Source organism: Hydra vulgaris, chromosome 10, assembly GCF_038396675.1.
Source record: "Hydra vulgaris chromosome 10, alternate assembly HydraT2T_AEP".
Taxonomy (NCBI): Eukaryota; Metazoa; Cnidaria; class Hydrozoa; order Anthoathecata; family Hydridae; genus Hydra; species Hydra vulgaris.
This window is the reverse complement of record NC_088929.1, coordinates 8,642,803-8,650,000: the sequence shown is the minus strand read 5'-3', so window position 1 is coordinate 8,650,000 and position 7,198 is coordinate 8,642,803. Positions and strand designations below refer to the sequence as shown.

The 7,198-nt window shown below is 28.0% G+C and overlaps 1 long non-coding RNA gene across 1 annotated transcript; it reads right to left on the bottom strand.

Moving 5' to 3' along the window:
* Positions 1-6,215: 6,215 nt before the first annotated feature.
* Positions 6,216-6,529, bottom strand: LOC136086488 (uncharacterized). The gene is made up of 2 exons (XR_010641366.1): positions 6,454-6,529; positions 6,216-6,380 (listed from the first exon to the last, which is right to left on the bottom strand). It is a non-coding gene; the product is annotated as an uncharacterized LOC136086488 (long non-coding RNA).
* Positions 6,530-7,198: the final 669 nt, after the last annotated feature.

Genomic DNA, 7,198 nt, shown 5'->3' with positions numbered 1-7,198 from the left:
ATCTACGCAGAGGGGGTAGTTAAAAGCATTCAAGAGCGTGCAAAGGGGGTGTCCTAAATCAGTGGTTTTACTGTGTATGTATTATATGGATAGACCCTAATCTAAATTATATTATGATTTTTTTTAGTTTTTATTGCTTAGATGTTTAAACAAAAAAAACCAATACATATGCTGCTCGATCAAACTTTATCAATAGATATGTTAAGAAGCATTTAGAAGAATTAGAAACTACAAAAAGTAGCTTGCAAATAAAATTGCAAGACTTGCAACAAAATAAAAGTTTATCTTGCACGAGCAGCATTGAGAGTAAGCATACATAGTAAATTTGCTAATTCTTACATTAACAGTTAAAAGTTATTTTAGAATATTTATATAACAATTTTTATACTTTATATATCAAATTATTTCGAATATTTGGTAGACGAGAGCAAAGTTATAGATTTTGAAATTGTACATGATCGATGTAAAAACGAAGCGATTGGTTTTAAGGGAGGTACAAATAATGTTAAATTTACTAATGGTTCTTTCTCTCAATTGAGTTCATCTGATGAGAATGATGGCAATGACTATTATCCATCTTGTTCAAGTGAAGGTGATGCAAACAATCATAATAAAAGTTTACAGGATTTGCTTGCAGCTTGGTTTTGATCTGATTTATTAATAAAATTAGGTCGATATAATTCCTTTCCAAAAGATGCTAGAACTGTTTTAAAAACTAAGACGCTTGCTGATATAATGCCAATGCATGATATCCACAACAATTGTGATGAATATATTTATTTAAGACATAAAAAAAACAGTAAACAAAATTATTGGAAAGTGCAAATAAAGTAACAACTTGTGGAGACTGTTGTTTGAAACTTCAGTTTAGCATTGATGGATTGCCACTATTTAAAACTTCTGCAAAGCAATTTTGGCCAATACTTAGTTCAGTAAATTATGATGAAACTACCTTTAAACCTTTTGTAGTTAGCTTGTTTTGTGGAAATAGTAAACCAACAACAGCGGAAGTTTTTTTATCTGATTTCGTTGCAGAAGTTAAAAAACTTAAGGATCGTGGATTTGTAGCAGCAGGTTCCTTTTTTACCATAGCTGTGAATGCTTTTGAATGCGATGCACCTGATCGGGCATTTGTTAAAGGTATAACAATCCACAATGGCTATTATGGATGCGAAAGGTTTAAGTTGGAGAATATGTTGAAAAAAGAGTTACACTTCGAGAGTTTAATGCAGAGAAGCGAACATTTATTAATCGTCAACAAAAACAGCATCATCAAAAGAATATTAAATCATCACTTTTGGAGCTTAATATTGGACATGTTTCACAATTTCCTTTCAAATATATACATCTTGTATGCCTTGGTACGACTCGAAAATTGATATTATATTGGCTTCGTGGCTCACGAAATGTTAAAATAAGTGTAGGAAATGCTGATACTATATCTAATAATATGATTAGCTTGGTAAATTGTATTCTTTGTGAGTTTTCCACAAAACCACGGTCTCTCAAAGAAATGAGTCGATGGAAAGCCACTGCATTTAGACTTTCTTTATGTTATGTTGGTCCGATTGTTTTAAAAAAATCACTTACCGTCGAATATATACTATCATTTTATACATCATCTTCAATACTAGCAAATCCAGATACTTCTAATAATTATTGTAGTTATGCTGAAAAACTGTTAAAATTTCTCTCTCAAGTTTATATGGTGATAGTTTGTAAAGTTACACTATGCATAGTCTTATTCATATATTGATGATGTTAGGCTTTTTGGTGCTCTTGATAATTTTAGTGCATTCCCATTGGTAAACATGCTTGGTTCACTGAAAAAAATGGTAAGAACTGGTCGATTTCCACTCAGACAATAGTATCAGCGTTTATCTGAGCAAAGTTTTGTTTTTTCAGATGAACCGCCATCATTAAAACCTTCATTGTGTAAAAGTCACCACCAAGGTCCAACTCTTACCTTTACAGGAGTACAATAAAAACAACTTAATTTTGCTGATTGTTTTTTTTCTATTGAGAAAGCAAACAGATGAGCTTTGTTAAATGATGGAAAAGTTATCGTAATTTGCAATATTATTGACTCAGAGCATGATGGAATAATTATCATTTGTCGTATTTTTAAAGTAATGAAATTTTTTTACAGCTATCCATGTGAGTCATCAAACCTTAATGTTTTCAAAATCGATCAGTTGTCAGAACAATATTCATACTATCCGTTATCGTCAATCTTTAAAAATGCTTATTGCTGCAGAAAAAAAATTATTTTATAGCTTTTCCTTTTCTTCATTGTTTATTGTCAATATAAGATTTTTATCAACATTTATATATAAAGATTTGTTGTATCTTTTTTTAAAAATACATTATCATGCTTTAAATGACTTAATTTATTAACTTATTTGTCTACAAATAAGTGGTTTTCATATAATTTTATATCTTAAGTATTTCGTACATAGACTTGATGAAGTATATATAAAATACAAAAAAATGAATATAAGAACTAAGTATATATTATAATATAAATTATTAACTATGTATTACAACATAACATATAAATTAGTAAAAATAAAAAAACAGCCAATATATATTAATTATAATATCTAATTATAATATATTATATTATAATTATATATTATAATATATTACAATATCATTATAATTATATATTAATTTATTATTTATAATACATTTTTACCAACAATTTAATAAAAACTATATAACATTTTTAACCAACAAATTAATAAAAACTAATGCTAATATATTAGCTGTTGTTCTATTTTTACGAATTAAAACTATATATTGTCATTATTAAGTATTTTAATTTGAATATTTCTTCAAATCAAATCAGTATTTTGGCAATATGGTCTGATCTGAATGTTTTTGCAATATTAGTCACGATATTGGGCCAATATATAAATATAATATTAGGTAAATATTGCTAAACATGTAAACATTTTATATTAGGCCAATATTGTTGCCAACATTGCGCCGATATTGCTAATAATATTGGACAAATATTGTAAAATAATTTTGAACCAATATTGGCAACAATATTTGGCCAATATATAGATATAATATTGGGCAAGTATTGCTAAATGTAAACATTTTATATTGGTCCTATATTGTTGTCAATATTGCGCCAATATCGCTAACATTGTTGCGCCAATATTGATTGCTACTTGGGATTTCTCGATGCTCCATCCTTCTTCACTTATTAGCAAAAAGATTCAAGACGATCACGAGATAGTTTGTTTCTCCAATTTGAACTTTGTTAATGCCGGAAAACATTCATTCTATTTTAGCGTTTGTAAAAGGACACAATAAACACGAATTAAACACGTCTAACACATTTCTGCATTTATCAATAATCGTATCTGATCTAAAAAAATTTTTTTTACGTTTAAAATAGTATTCACCTAACGAACTTTTTAACATTGGAAATATATAACTTTTTAAAACAGTTTACTCAAAAAAATTTCGTCAATTTTTTAATTGTATAATACTAACTGGAGTAAGTGCACAACATGGCCGTAGAGAGGGGGTTTAGGGGCATTACTGTCCCGGGAAATTGTTATGTCCAAGGGCCCGTAAGAAAAAAGCGGGAAATAAAAAAAATTAGTCAAATCGGTATATTATGGTGTCTATTCTCAGCCAAGGTAGGACCCGCAACAAAATTTGCCTGGGGCGCATACCTTGATTCTCTACGACCCTGTCCATGCCCCCCACTTTTTGAGCTATCACGGTCCTCCGTCGTCCATGTGTAATTTTGTTGGTAGAATAACATTTTTTTTATTAGTACTTATTTTTTATTCTTAGCCGATTTAGGAAGAAAAAGTTAAATGTTGCTAACGGATTCTAACAGAGGGAAAACAAGTTAAGCATTTAATGATTACCTGAAGACGTTATTACGTCTATATTATTAATAAAAATATTTACCTGAAGACGTTGGAATGGTTTAGTTGAAGAAATTTTTTAAGATCAGAGCCATTACTAGGCTGCCATCACGGTCCCCTTAATCCAGTTTAGGGAGAGAGAAAAGACAGCTAAATTAGGGACACTATGTCAAATTTTAGAGGGACCTTTATTAAATTTGAAGATCTTTTTATTTTTAACAAATTATTAAAAATATGAAGTTTTTAAAATTTTGGGGCCACAATGAAAAGTTTGAAGGAGTGCTCTGCCGCCTATGTTACGGCGCTGCTTAAAAGAAGAGGGATGTTTTGAAGAAAAATTTTCTTTATATCTCTATGATAAAAAAGTTTTAATATAATGTAAATTTATTTTTTTAAATATAACTATTTTATTTTAGGAAGCAATATAAATATCAGAGATTGTAATCTAACTAAGTTTTGTAAATCTATTTGTCAAGTTTCACGTTTTTAAAAAAACACGCCTAAATTTTAAAATCAACCCATTAAAATTATAAAAGATTAAGTTGCCGTACCGCTAGTATCAATGCTTTCATATATTTTCAAAGACTCAAGAAGTTCGTAGTGTGATGAAGTTGGTTGTTTGATGTAGCTTTGATCATCAAAGCTAGATACATAAATATTAACTACATCAAAGTTTGATGTAGTTTATATTTAATGTACTTTATTTAACTTATTTATATTTCCTTAAATTTTTTACTTATGATATTGAGTATTTGAATTCTGTACATGCTTTTTCTATGTAATTACTATGTAATTTCTATGTAAATTTTTCTGTTATCTTATGTAAATAGTGATTATTCTAGCTAATTTACAGCTGTTTTTTAAAAGTAATATTTTAAACATAAGTTATGAGAGTCTTGATGAAATTAGTTATAGTTGATTTTTAAGATCTATAAAAACTGAATCCACGGCTTTTAAAGAGGCTACAAACTTAAAGAGCAGAATTTTTTACGGAATTTTTAATTCGCGGTCACTTAATTCGCTCCTAGCACTCGGCAGAAGGAGAATATTTTAACAATTTATTTTCAAATTATTCGTAAATAACTTTAAAAAAAAAAGATTTACCCTTTTTCAGGCGGGGGAAGAGGGATGGCCTCTCATTTGACAATGGATGCAACACTTTTGTAACTTTTATCCAAATAAGATATATTTCTTGCTTCTTTATTGATGTACTTTAAATAAGCAATCAAATATTTCAAAAATAAATATTTTAGATGATGTTCGGGTGTGTTAAAACACCGTTAACACAATTAACACTTTTAGTTTTATATTTACCTTCAATGTTTGATGATTGTGAAGTAATAATTTAAAAACATTTTTTATACAGAAAAAAAACTTTACTTTTTTCAAACCGTTTTTTTAAGTATTTCGGGATTTTAGAAAAAAAGTAGTGTTATTAAAAAATTATTTTAGGTTTGAGGGAGGGAGGGTGAGGGGAAAAGAACTATACCCCCTTCCATACGTCGATGTAAACACCACATGTATACGTAAATTTTTGTAGAACGTAATTTTTATATTGTTTTCTAATTCAAATCGTTTTAGTAAAGATAAAATAATTTATGAAAACAAGTCATATTTGATGCAAAGGTGTATCAACCCATGATGATATAGTATGTTGGATTTCCGTATTACGGGAAGAGTTCAGCCTCCACTTGTTTTAGAAGGGGGGTCTACAAAAAAGCAAAAAAAGGGGGCCTGGGCAAAAACGGGGGCCTGAGCAAAAAAGGGGCCTAAGCAAAAAAAAGGGGCCTGAGCAAAAAAAAAGGAATTTTAATTTGATCCGTAATGCGCGTGCGCAGACATAAGAGAGGATCAGGTGTAAAATTTTTAATTTGATCCGTAATGCGCGTGCGCAGATATAATAGAGGATCAGGTGTAAAAAAATTTATTCACATAAAAAAAACTGTTACAATTAAAAATAAGTTACAATTAAAAAAAAACAAATATATTTATTCGTATAAATATTTATAATTTAATTCGACTGGAGGAGCGTCGCATATCCATTCTTCTTGTGCACTCTCGCATATCCGCTCTTTTTTTTTTTAAGTCTTTTAATTCTAGTTTTATACATTTTTCCAAATTAAGACCTCGGAGAGGTCTTTTTAATTTTAAGTGAGGTTATTTGAATTCAAACGGTGGTGCGTCGAGTTCCAACTCCCAGTTGTCATTATTATTATTATTCATTTTTATATCTAAAAAAAAAAAGAATGTTAGTATAAAGTTGTATGAAAATAGGAATAAAAAAGCAATAAAAAATAAGGAATAAAAAAAGACAAAATGTAATAAAAAAATATATATTTCTGAATAAAAATAATACAAAAAGTTATTTGTTGAGTTGACAACTCTGGCATATTCCACATTTTTTAACGCAGAAGTAGCGCTCATTTAATAAGCGTGACTTCATCATCGTTTCTTTTTTCATTAAGAAAAGGTAGGGTTACATTGCTATAAAAAAAGAAAAATAGGTTGAATAAAAACTTTTTATTTATTTAAAAAAAATAAAAGAAAATGAATATACCTCTGATTTGATTTCTTACTTTTTTGGATGGTTTTTTTTTGAAATAGCCATAGTTTTTTTTTTTTTTTCTATCTATAAATATAAAATAACATCCTTTATATGTACAAATTGATCTGTAGAAATAAAATAATATTGTTGTAAAGCCCAATTAATATAATTTTTTAATAAAATATAAAAATGTTCATATTGTGATTATTTAAAAAAGGTTGAATATGATGTGAATTAAAAATTTCAATGCTTATATATATAAAAAAAGCTTGATCGAAAAAAAATTCTAAATGTTTTCTATATAAAAAACGAGGAATAATATCAGTTGTTTTGTCAAAGGATTTATCCCAAATAATATATTTTGAATCGTAGTATTCAATTGGTATTACTTTGGCAAGTTCTTTTAAAAATGTTTGTATTTCAACTTGTATTCTAGTAAATCCCATATTTCTTTTACATAATTGTTTTAACGTTGGTATTTTTTCATATTTGTAGTTTAGTCTTGTTTGACCACAAAACCATACCCATTTGTGATAATGTATGTTGTATTCTTCGAAACTTTACTTTGTACTTGCATTTTTTTTATTAGTTATCTAAAAAAAAATTAAAAAAATTGTTTTACAATAATAACATGAATAAAACAAGGTTCTGTAATATAAAAATATTGTTGTTTGGGCCAGTTTATATATTCCATTATTAAATGATATAGTGTTTTCATTAAATCTATTTCTAGTAGTTTATGTGGATTAGCAAAATA